Below are 13,957 nucleotides of genomic sequence, written 5' to 3'. Positions count from 1 at the left end.
AAGTTTGAGTGTCATATGGTCGACACCATACGATCGAATTTTTAAAAGTGTGAACGTTTTAACGGAGATCCCCATAGAGCACAGAATGGGAAGATTTCCCTTTTCTGCACTGTAGTGCGATCTTGAAGTTGGTATATTTAAAGAGCAGGGGGTGTGGAGGTGCTTAAAACATTCAGGTAGGTTATTTGTGGAGTTTATTTTTATTTATTAGATGTTCGAACTTAGGTTCGATCATATGGTGTCGACCATATGAGAGTCGAACTTTTGAAAGTTCGATTAGCTAATATAGATCCATGTACTGAGTATGCTTACATCTGCCTACAGGGACATCAGCAGGGTTTTTTTCCTCCAAGACTTACTGTGACTGTGGCTGTGGTGAGCTAGGCAGTGGGGCGGGTCTGTACATCCCTTCCCCTTTGCTGCTCCTGCTGCAGCTCTTTCCGCAGGATCATATTGTGTAGCATAGCACATACTGTGTATATATGTGCACATGTGGCTGGAGAATACTGCAGCACTCCACCAGATATACCTAGACGCAGGAACCATGACTTCAGCATGGTCTATGATGTTCCTAGCTTGTGCGTGTGCCTCATTATGGCATTTGTCTGTGGATGTGTATGCATTTCTGATGGGTGTCATCATCCATGGCTCCAGAGCTAGCAACCCCCAGTAAATGGCCGTGTGGGATGTCACCTTTGCAAACATCTGGTACAACTGTGATGTGTACTAGATGTGGCAGTCATGATAACTGCCCGGGCTACCAGCACACATGTTCAGGATAATCCCCTGTACATTGCACACCACCTGACAGTTTATGGAGTGGTACCCCTTGCCATTAATGTAGATCCTACCCTGCTCACTAGATGGAGCCTTGGTTTGTACATTGGTGCAATCTATGGCATCTGCTACTTCAGGATAGTGTGCTACACAGTACAACTGTTGCATTTTGCTGAACCTCACATCAGGGGAGTAGGGAAAATATATGTGCTCACTGGCATGTGGTAGCATAGCATCCAGGAACTGGTGGAGTATTCTGGATGCAGATGCCTGTAACACCTTCATTATGTCATCAGTTGGTCGTTGAAAGGTACCTGTAGCTAGTACACTAAGAGCCACACATACCTTAGTTTCCACTGGGATGGGTTCCCTTCTGTTGGCTCTGGCTCTGATTTGAGGGCAGCAGTGCTCAGTGAGCTCCTGTAATATGTTCCTGTTCACCTTGTAGTGCTCTACAATCTCCATCTGACAGCAGCTGGAAGGTTACCTGGGGCCCAAGCACTTTTCTCCTTCTCAGCCTATGCCTATTGTCAGCAGCACCACAGCATTGACTTCAGCCTCTGATACATACAGATGTAGTATAGCTGCAGCAGCCATTAGCATTATCTCATCAGTTCCAGTTTCCAAGTCATTACTACAATGCTTCAGAGTACTGAGGGAAAAACAGATTGTAGGGATTATGCATACTTTATACAGGTCTGCTGTAGGTCCACCATGTGTGATTTGTTACTTATTATGCATTTCACCTACCTAAATTGTAATTAACATCATTTAATGTCCCTAATTTGGTACCCAGCACACCACTGTGCACTGAGTCATTCAGCATAGCTTATTCACTCCTAAATAATCATCATTGTCACATGAGTAGTATGCCACATGTTTTCATCAAGCCATGCATCGCACTGTGCAGCATAGGTCACAATCAATAATTAAATATGTCCACTTTTAATTGCTTGCTGTATATGTCATCACTATGATGTGGGTGGCTTTTTTCGAATGAACACGCTCAGCTATGTGGCGTGTCACATGAACACATACATTGGGAATTAAGAAAGTCCAAAAAGTAATGGGACACACCCCTGTGTACACTACAGACACAGGGTCTATACAGATGCCATTCTGCTTGTTGGACTGCCCCACCTGGGTCATTTGCATAAGATTCACCTGCTTCTGAGGTAATTTGCATTACAAGGAACTTTCCTTCTTTGTGCCTGCTTGCAGGCCGCTAAGCGATGCGATGCGTACACAGAAAAAAAATTGTGTAGGGTTTACTAAATTCCCCTACTGTCAATAGTGTTTGATTGGTTAAGTGCTTATTTTTAAGGAGCAGTATTAAATCAAACTGGATATCAAGATTAAATAGAATGGTTATTCATGATGTATGGCTTCACATGACAAGATACTGAGAGACTGCCATGAAGCTAGTTTATTAGAATTACATGAATATAAAATGGTTGTATCAGCAATCAGTGGTGGAATACTATACCATATATCAAGACTGCATAGCATATAAAATGAAAATGTTGTATATAATCACATTTTCCTCTTTAAAATAAAAAAAAAATCTGTTACTTTTTTAGTACTTTAGTTGAATAAAACTGCGGTAGTGCAGCGGTAATGTTGTTGCCTCACAGCAAGAGGTTCTCCCGTTCAATTCTCGACTGGAGCGCCTTCTGTGTGGAGTCTGCATGTCCTCCCCATGGTCGAGTGGCATTCAAAAGACATGCGTAAAATGGCATGCCTTCATTGAAGGTTGGGTGTCGAGCTGGCAACACGGCACCATAAAAATCTACTGCCAATCATTAGCGGACCAGAGTTCTGCTGTGGTGACCCCTAACCAGGAAAAGCCGGAAGAAGTTGAATAAAACTGGAGCAGAAAGTTAATGTTGACTTTCTGCTTTATCAACTATGTTTTTATGGTATAATTGCATAAACAGATGGTTATATGTGGGAGTCAGTGTACAGTTTTTGAGGATTAGTTGTTTTTACTGGTTGTGCTTTGCATTTGTTTTAGGTTATATATTTTGCAGGAGATAAGCATGGTTCTGTAAAACCGTGAGTAAGGATAATTTACCCTTTACTGTTATGTGATCATGAAATTTTCATATATAAGTAGCAAAGGGTGATGAGGCACAGGAGAGTTTGCCCCCAAACAAGAACTATTTTTTTTTCTTATTTAAATTTTTTGTTTTAATGTTTCATCTTCCAAAGCTTTGGGCTTTTGTTTTCATCAGATATACTCAGATAACCATGCATACATTTGCATACATACCTAAAACCAACCAATGCACACATACATGTATACATATGTTTGTGCCCGTATACTGCTACCTGAGTCACCATTCTGTCATCATTCATTCACCAGATTCACCAGATTAGAACACTTATAAAAATGAAATTTTAAAAATCAGTATTTACCATATTCAGATATATTAGGACAAAACAAAAAAAGATCAGTTTTTGTCACTTAGTGAAAAAAATATATGCAAAATAATAAATTATTTGGACATTTTTCTCCTGACTGTATATTGGAAGGAATGTACCAAGATTTAACTTTAAACTAAAATATGAGCAGCTTTAATAAAACATGTCAGCAGGCTATTACCAGTGTAGGAGCTTTGGCATGAAAATTGTTGTAAAATTGAAAAGCTTCAGTTATGTTTCTGAGTGAGATTTGAAGACATGGGGCCGGATTCACGAAGGCTTGCATGGAGTCAAAGAATAGAGTAAGACTCCAGCAAGCCAACATGTCTGCCAAGCGATCCAGGAACAGCTGTCATGGGCGTGCAACTGAGCTCTCTAAACTAGTCCTACACGGACAGGGCCGGGATATGCAAATTACCTCAATTGCAGGCAAAAGCCATGCAAATGAGGTAAATTTGTGATCCAGGAAACCCGAACCTGTCCGAGTAGGAGTAGTGTTATCTGCATAAATGTACTCAGTTGATAACTGAGTACGGTTTTGCAAACAGAAAAACGGAGCAGTGTCAGCAGTAAAAAAAGCATGCATTCACAGGAGGAAGCATGCCAATGGCCAAAAATACGGCCATTGCCAATGGGAAGTGATGCAAATTAAAAATAAAATGCTTTTTTTTTTTAATTCAGATCTCCAGGGTTTAACCGTAGCGCAGCACCGCGCAAACGCGCTGTGCCCTAAAAAGTGGAAAATGAATAATTAAGATCCACAAATGTGGATTTTATAGCTAAAATGAATTTACAATGCAAGGGAATGGCAGGCTGAAGACAACATGGCCACCGAGTAGAGGTTGCTAAGGGGGGAAGCTCAGTCTAAGAGATGTAACTAAGCATTAGTAGGCAATCCTATGCAAATGAGAGTTATGATAGTGAATCGCAAGTTCACATAGCAAATGAGCACAGTCAGTGGAGTGTAGGAGTAGGATAAGGGGAGTAACAGAGTACAAGATAGGTGACATCATGAGGGGGGTATGTATGAAAGGAGTGCAGCTCATTGGAGCAGAGTGACATGTGTCAGCTTACATTTACATAATAGTGAAAGAGGTGTGTCAACAGGTAGGCCAGGTAAAGTCCAGAAAATCGAAGATGTGTGCTGTGAATAACACCAAAGTTTCTTGCTGTGCGTGCATGCATGCGTGTGCACGCCAGTAAACACAAGTAAGACAGTGTGCGCACGTGTAAGCATGTGCGCACGTGTGTAGGCTTGAGTAAGCATATGTATGGCTGTGTAAACAGTAGTAAGCGCGTTTGTGCCGGTGCGCGCGCATTTTAACAAGAATAAGCAAGTTTTAGTCCATGTAAGCATGTGTGTGCGTGTATGAGCTGTTGTGCCCGTGTTTGCGCTTGTTTGCACGGCGCTGCCCCCTGAGGAAACAGAAAGGGAAAAGGAAGCACAACAAATAGTAGGAAGTTAACCAGGGAGTACTAGCAGAGCTAGCAGGTGAAAACAATCAGAATCAGCCAATTACACAGGTATTACACTAGCCCAGCCCAGCTCAGCACTTAAAACTCAGCAAAAAACATTCCAGTATGTTTTCTCAGACACACTGCAACACTGCAGTAAGCTAATAGAAGTCAAAACTGAAAAAGCTTTACTGAGACAAAGAAATGTTAGGGGCTGCCATTGCTGTCGTAAGGCGACATATGCAACATGCTGAGGGTGGTGACAATGCAAATGCTGCTGAGCAACCCACAGTGAGGAGACAGAGAAGAGTGTACAGACCCAGGGTAACCTACCAGGGGCTACTTGAGCTGGAGATAGTGGAGCGCTATAGAGTGGATAGAGAGCTCCTGCAGCAAATTGTTGAGCTGTGCAGGCCATGCCTCACACACAGAACCAACAGAGTGAAACCCATTCCAGTGGAAACCAAGGTATGTGTTGGCCTACGAATATTAGCAACAGGTACCTTCCAGAGACCAACTGGCGATATGATGGGGATTTCACAGCCATCAGCATCTAGGGTACTGCACCAGTTCCTGAATGCCATGGCAGCACATGTCAGTGATCATGTATATTTCCCCAATTCCCGTGAGGTATTGGCCAGCAATATGCATCTCTTCTAGCAAATAGCAGAATACTCTGAGGTAGTGGGTTCAATAGACTGCACGCACATTCACATCAAAGCACCAGCTGGTGAGCGGGGTAGGGTCTACTATAACCGCAGGGGTTACCCTTCCATCAACTGCCAGGTCGTGTGTGATGCCCAGGGCATAATAATGAATGTGTGTGCTGGCTGCCCTGGAAGCTATCATGACTCCCATATCTGGCATCTGACACAGCTGTACCAGACATTTGCCAATGGGGACATCCCTCATGGTCACGTAGTGGGGGATGCTGGATATGCATTTGAGCCGTGGCGGATGACACCCATCAGAAATGCACACACACCTTAACAGGAACGTCATAATGAGGCACACGCACAAACACGAAATGTAATCGAGCATGTGTTTGGGCTGCTCAAGTCATGGTTCCAGTGCCTGGATACATCTGGTGGAGCCTTGCAGTACTAACCAACTACAAGTACCCAAATAGTCATGGTATGTGCTATGCTACACAATATGATCCTGAAAAAACAGCTGCAGCAGGAGCAGCATAGGGCCGGGCACAACAGCCCCCCACTGTTGCCAAGGCCATCACAGGCAGAGTGTGACTCGGAGGAGGAACAACCTGAGCCTGCCCCAGTAGGCAGAAGGAGGTGTGCCCAGTATGCTTTGGCCTTGGCAAAGAGGCAATGCATAGCATACACACTGTCTCAGTTGGAACCCTGGAAATGATACCTCTCTCCGACTCGCACATATAGTAAAAGCAATGCCCAACTTGACACTACCTGTTAACAAACATGTATAGGGAGTGTAAAATGTGCATCCGACATAGGCAGCCCTGCAGCACCACCTGAGGCATGATTGCTATGTGTTAAGCAATATAAAGCACTGCTAAACAGCTCTCACCACTATTTAGTATATGTGAACAAAATTGCACACACTAAGTAGCACAACTGCAGGCAATGTTCAGCAATATTGTGCACTGTCCAGCAATGTTGGGCAACATTGAGCAATGTTGTGCAAGTCTGGTCAAATGTGGGTATAGTTCATCAAAAGCAGGTTAACAAGTTCATATTTGCTTCACTATTCTTGAAGTAGTCTGTTCTGCCATGTATGAAAATATGAAGCAGTGACAGTCCTTGACCCCAGTGCACTATAGTCAGAGAACAGAACCACTAAACCATGACAGTATGTCAATGGTCAGCTTGCATGAAAAAATGTTGACAAGTCAATGCTAAGTATCTAATGGAAACCTTGCATGCATAGCATAATCCCTATCGAGTCAAGACACAAAGGTGAGGTCTGCAGTAATAATAGAACCTGATATTCAACACACATATAGTATAAATGTTTATATTGGTAATGTTCACACACATCAACAAACATAGTGGACCTCAGACAGCAACATACTGCAAAGTCACACTAGGCATGCTCACACACTTGAAACTGTGAGACAAATGTCAGGCAACAAAACACTGAAAGTCTGAACTGGGCATGCTCACACACTTAGGTAAAGTTTGAGTACAGCAGTGGCCACACATATCCCACAGTTGCAAGTGTCAACCCAGGAACCTTGCACTATTCACCAATCCACCATGTGCCTACAGTGATATGACAACAGACACAATACAAAATAGTGAAATACTGTTGCAATCAAATATGTAATGCAGAAACCTAGGTTGTTCATAGGAAGTAGTAAAGTAAAGAAGAAACAAAACCTGCAATCAGTACCATCACTGAACAATGTGCATCCTGAACATTTGCATAGGTTCAGAGGTTGACACTAGGCTATCTGCCCTAGGGTATGTAGAAGCCTAGCCAAAGTGTGTTTGTAGTCTGCAATCATGCTAGATCAGTAGACTGTGTCTGTCAATAGTAGGTCACACAAGATATCTCACATATGTTCATGTCATTCTGCCTCTGTCTAGCAAGGACCCATAACATATCCCAGGGCTATACATACGATCACCCGTCCACCTGTGAAGATGTCACCTGTAGGTGTTCAGTGTGGGTTTGTGCATATGTGGTACTGTGATCACATTCCTGAGTGAGTGGAGCCTCTGTGATGGTAATATGCCCCTCCAGCATGTCCTATTAACATCATTGCTCATGTACCTGTCCCTGGAGCATGTAGCTGTAAGGGACTTTGATATCCTCACGTGGTGCCTGTCCATCAATGCTGTGATGGACATGGCATCAAAGAAAAGGCACAGACTGCATCCAAGTAGGCAGTAAGCAACTGAGGAGAGCTGGGGTCACCATAGCCAAACTGTGCATACCATCTGTGTGAGTCCCCAGATCCACTTGGTATGTAAATCAGTGTACATTCCAGTTGCTGCAGCTACTGGGTAAGGTACATATGAAATGGGCCATTGTATCCAAGCATGTGCCAGATAACTTCAGGGTCACAATGACCCCACCTGATATGGATGTAAAACTGTATGGGATAAGGTTGCCTAAATAGAAGGTGTGTCCAACAACATTGGCAACGTGAATGTCAAAGTCAAGAGTACTAAGTATTCATGTCCACAAATCACAAACCACACACGCTGTACGTGATGTATCATCACCTATGTGGTAATGTGTGTGCACGATGTTACTACCAAAGGTGATGACTATGCATCTAAATTAAGGTAGCTGTAAGCCATGGCTCTGGCACCAGTCAGCCATCTATGTGAGACCCTTTCTGAGGATGCCTTTGCCAGCTGTGGAGTCGAATATGGCACACAGTTTGCAGCCATCTGCAAACATGGTCATCCATATCCCCCTTGTGTTCGCCAGTATGTATCAGAAATATATACAGAACAAGAGAGGTCCCAGGACTGAGCCCTGTGGGATGCCACGTGTAACTGGTGTATAGTCATACATGGCACCTGCAATACTGAACATGTGTGTGCTATCCATAATCCAGTTAGCAATCCAGATTGTGACATATGTGTAGATACTGAATCCGGTGATCTAATGTGTAAAGGCCAAGTGGGGTATTGTGTAGAAGTGGTGTGCGTGCTCCAAGTAGGCTGTGTGGACAACCCTGTGTACGTCTATGGACCTGTTAACTGTTTAAAGACATCAAACATCTGCAAGAGGTAAGATATGCCCACAACAACACCAAATTGTGTAGGATCCAGTGTCTGTAGGTTCACAATGTGTATGTGTATGTGTTCCATGATGATACACTCCATAGCATAGCAGACCAGGATAGTTAGGCATATATTGTGATAATGTCCAGGGTCCCTTGTGGCACCAGCACTGTGTAGCGCGTACACAGTAGCTGTACGCCATTCCATGTGTACACATCTTATAGTAACTGTGATATTGAACAGTGACATAATGTGAATGTGAAGTTTGTCATGAATCTCATGTATGCCACAGTCTGGGACACTATCCGGTCCCACTGATGCTGTGTTGTCTGCTATGGAGAGGGCAGCACACACATGTTCATCTGTGATGTCAGGGAGGCTACACTCTGCTGTGATGGGCATGTGCTCTGCAGGGGGGATGGTGGGGAAACATTCCCACTGAACCTGTTGTCCAGGATGTTCGCAATGTCAGTGGGTTCACTGTATCATTTGTAATTATGCAGTAACTCACAGCATATCTGTGAGTACCCACACAGGTCCCTGACATAACTAAATAAGGCCTTGTGATTGTCCACAGTGTCTGTTGCAAGTACCTGTTAGAAGTGGGCCTTAGATGAATCAACAACTGATCATAACTATACCATAGTACTGATCAGAGATGCCTTCCAGATTGTGATTGTGCTCCATAATGTAGTGGCCTCCTCCTGTCCATGTATAGCTCAGTAATGGCCGTGGTCCAGTAGACAGGTCCCCTGCCTTTGGAGGAGTGAGTCTTGTAGTTATCTGGGATAGCAAGATCCATGAATTCCAGTAGTTGTCCATAGAATGTGCTTGTAAAGTATGTAGTTGTCTGAGCCATAATTAACACTGTCCCAGGGTCATTGAGGGATACCACCTCAGTTTGTACAAGTGTGATGTTTGCTCATGAGAAGTATGTCACTGAGATCACTGTGTGTGTATGGGATATGTATGTCTAGTGAGATGAATGTATGTTCTGACCTTAACAATTACAGATATACCTCTGTTGTGGAACATAGAGTCCCCATGTGTGTGATGATCAGGTACCACATGTACAACCCCCTGTGGGTGTGGTGACCAGGTCTGCCCTAGCATTTGAGTGTAACAATCTTAGCAACTGTTGTGCGAGGGTGTCACTGCAAAGTAGTATATCCAGTCAATGTTTGTGTATTTGAAGTCACACAATATAATGGTGTTAGTTGAGACCTTCACATTCCCCAGTGTTCTCAGGAATAACGACTGTTGTGCCCATGTTTTGGAGTGTGGTCTCTAACAGTCTACAAACTGAAATGCAGTTTTGACCACTCGCAGTTGCACATGTACGTCCCACAATGCTCTGTGTACTGCTATCAACCTGGAGGTGTGTGTATGAATGATGTATACAGAATCCCCCCTATTGTTGTTGTCCAGACTGAGTCCTGTGTCTGAAAACCATGGTATGACATAAAACATGTTAGTGCTGCTGTGCTTTTGTGAGCCTGAACCATGTGTTTGTTACTGCACATATATCGACAGATGCCATACTGATGTGAGTCCTGAGTGCATGCATTCTGAGGGTTAGACATCAGTTGTTGAGCACCATCACTGTCCATTTCTGTACCCTGTAATGTCTATGGCTGTGGTTATGTCATCTGACCCTCGCTTCAAACAGCCACTATGTGTGTGTCAAGAGCCTAAGGCAGTCTGTGAAAGCCTAGGGGTGACAGCTGCATGGCGTCCAAAGCGAATGTACATGGCATGTTGAGCATGTAATCCCAGGCTGACAGACACTGGATCCCCTGTGAATGACAACAACATGTTAGGCAACTGTTAAAACTGATTATGTAATCTGTATACTGTGACATAGTACTTGGTGAGGGTAAGATGCTACACAAGGTCAGGGTCATACTGTTCTGGCCTACATGATCAGAGAGCCCCTCTATGTCTCTTGTCATGTAGTCCAGGGAGGAACGTCTGAGGTTCTACACACCGGAATGCTCAATGATGGAGCCATATCTGTACTTGCAGTGGACTGACAACAGTGCATGTCTCATGTGGCATATCCTGGCACCCGACACACAGCACAAAGTGACCTTCACCTTGTTCAGCCTAGTGAGTGAGATGTCAGTGTGACCGACAATTACACTCACCTAATACAGTTGTATGAGGTGTGTTGTGTAGGCCTACGGGCAGTGACTGTTTGGCACAATGACTTTGTGAACTATGTGATGATATGTGTGTATGGTTGTGTGTTAGCAGTCATTTGTGTGTCTGCTTTGGATGTCTCAGCTGCTTAGGATGAGTACAATTAGATGCTCCAAGTATGTCATTGTGTGTCAATGTATACGGTTTGCTGTTGTCATAGGTGCATGTGTGACTGTATTTGTGGTGTGTGTGGTTACCTTCACCACCCAATAGACTGTGCCAGTCATGGCTTGAGAGGGCTCAGCCTCCTGTTCATCTATACAGTTGCACCTCTCACAGATATCTGAGTTTGTTGGTAGGAGGACAGTGTTACCTGTGTACATAAGGCAGTTGTAACAATGCATCAGAATTCCAATATGCACCAGCTGTACTGGAGAGTACACACACAACTGACCTTTGGACATGCCAGGATATGATGATGGCATACACTGTCGACTGATCACAAAGGATCAGTAGTGTGTCAAGTGTGTAAAAGAGTATAACAGGGTTTTAGTGTTCAGGTTTGTTACTGCTGTGGAAAGATAATCTGCAAAGGAGTGCAGACAGAATCATTACACCTCCTTTAGCTAGGTGAGAAATATCAATGTACAGTCATATATGTACTCAGTCAGGGTCAACTGCACCTGACTGACAATGTCAACATCCTGTCAGACAGGCCCATACATACATACCCACCTCCCAGTGACAAAAGGCCATAACATCATACCAGGAGATATCACATGTAGAATGTGTAAACTGGTCCCCACAATGCCAATTGAATCCCATCATGTAGATAACAATGTTTCCACATATGTGTCATAAGTGAAAGACAGGACAAACAGACACTGCACCCGAACAGTTTGTTGAGCCTCACAATCTCTACAGGATCTTACACCATTGAATGTGTTACAGCAACATGTGGCACACCCCACAAGTTTTGGTGCACAACACACCATGGGAACTATATTCCTATAAGCCTATGAAGTCCAAATGCTAGTCCATGGAGTCCATCATGATTGCAGTCAGAGATATTGTAAATCGACAAACACACAACACAAACGTCTGTGGTATGTTAATGAGCACATCATGTTCCCCAAACCTGCTAGATATCTTGCAAGGCAGCCACCCAGGACAAACATCACTGACAGGAGCAACACAGGTCCCACATAGACCTTGAACAGCCCTTTACCAAAATCACAGACACATGTGGTATCCACAAAACCTACAATCTGTGCATGAATATGTATTTTCATATGAAGGAATGGTAATATGTCCACAGATAGATCACACCAGGTATGAATTGTGTATTCCTGTTCAAGATGTTCACACCTGCTGACCCACAAGTTTCATTTGTGGGATTGCATAACACTATGTGCACACACATAACCATGTCCAGTCTGATGTTAGCAACCTATAAATATAGCATGTGAATACAGACACCACAGTAAAGCATGTAGCGCATCGTGTTAATGCATATCTCACTAGTATCATAACATAGTTAGGTAGGAGACTGTGGAAACACATTTTAAAAGAGGTACATCCCTCTTTGGTAAGTCTGATGATGTCAGCATCCTACAAATATTCAAGGAGAACATAAAACACCCAATAATGCATATAGTGTGCCATGTTAATGCATATCTCTCCAATAACAAAACATAATTAGGTATGGGGTTTGAATGCTGTGTGTGAATGTGTGAGACTGCCTTTGAGAAGAGTGGCCTTTTTGGAGACTGTGGAAATACATTAGGAGTGGTGAATCCCACTTTGCCAAGTCTGATGATGTCAGCATCCTACAAATCGAGCTTTGGAAACGAATGCTCCCAGTAAAGCAAATAGCATGTTGTGTTAATGCGTATGTCACTAGTGTCATAACATAGTCAGGTAGGGGTTTGAGTCCTGTAAACGCCATATGTGTGTGATTTCCTTTGAGAGGAGTGGCCTTTTTGGAGACTGTGGAAATACATTAGGAGTGGTGAATCCCTCTTTGCCAAGTGTGATGATATCAGCATCCTACAAATAGAGCTTTGGAAAAAAATGCTCCGAATAAAGCAAATAGCGCGTCATGTTAATGCTTATCTCACTAGTGTCATAGCATAGTCAGGTAGGGGTTTGAGTCCTGAAAACACTGTGTGTGTGCCACAGGTGATTAATGCAGTGTGAGTTTTGCTTTTACTACGGTATTACATATGTTTCAAACAGTATGTGCATTGCACACATCGGGTATCTGCGTGTCAAATAGATTTGTGTACATGTGACCTCAATCAGTACATAGGTGTGAAGCCTGCATACTACATGAATACATTTGTAACCTTCGACAGATTGTGCCGCTGCTTCTCAGATCATAGGCCACATATGCATGTCTGCGTCAAGACCGGCCGATGTAGTGACCCATGTCCAAGAACATCCCTGCCACACATATCCATGACACGTACTGTACAGTACTGTGAGTGAGGGTAACTGCTGGGGTATATGTCAGACATGTTCATACACAACAATGACTGGCAATAATGGACAGTCATGATAGGTGTGCACCAGCCCTGTGGATATGCATGTAGGCCCCTAATGTGTTATGTGAAACACCAAGGGACCCCACAATACCTATGGATATGTGGATACCAAGGGACAGATGACATAACACGTGTCTGTCTGTACGCATTGGTACCCAACATACATGTTCAGGGCTACCACCTATGTGGTACTGTCGGAATAGTATATATAGTAAATGTGGATGACCATGCCATAGACGGCGTACTGCTATACAGCTTGTATTGGACAACGGGTATCTGTCTGTATGATACCCTTGTGTAGGATATGCGTCCCATCCGGGGAATGCAGTGCAGGCCAATGCATGCATTACCTGATGTGGACGGACATATCCCTAGTATGTTTGCATGTACCGAAGAGGGCTTTATGCCACACAGGTGTGGTCCCAGGAACGTGTGGCGGTCAATACCACTGGTTACTGTCATAGTATACTATTGGAAGGATCCAATTGTTACTGAGTTCCCTACAACTGTGAGCCATTTGTCAGGACATCATCTAATGATTGGTTATAGTCATGCTGTTGAGGTGGTGTATACTGCCAGACTGCAGATCATTGACAGATATCAACGGTATCGCCCACAGCATAGTGCCAACCCATGTCATACACACATGTGTACCCATGTTAGTACATATCTGTAGTAGAATGCATACTGGCCATCGAAAGATACCATGAGATGTTAACAATGTGTAGAACAGGGTATGTTGCACATCCCACATGTCCACTATGCACATACATGCAGACAGTGCTCACACACCATGTTCACAGATGTACACCTGCTAATTTGTAATGCACACATCACACACGCACTGTCCACTCACTAACACATGCTGTCAATACTGTACACTTCATCCAAGTG

This window comes from Protopterus annectens, chromosome 2.part0 (assembly GCF_019279795.1).
Source record: "Protopterus annectens isolate FY-2018-M chromosome 2.part0, PAN1.0, whole genome shotgun sequence".
Classification (NCBI taxonomy): Eukaryota; Metazoa; Chordata; order Ceratodontiformes; family Protopteridae; genus Protopterus; species Protopterus annectens.
Note: the sequence above shows the minus strand (reverse complement) of the source record.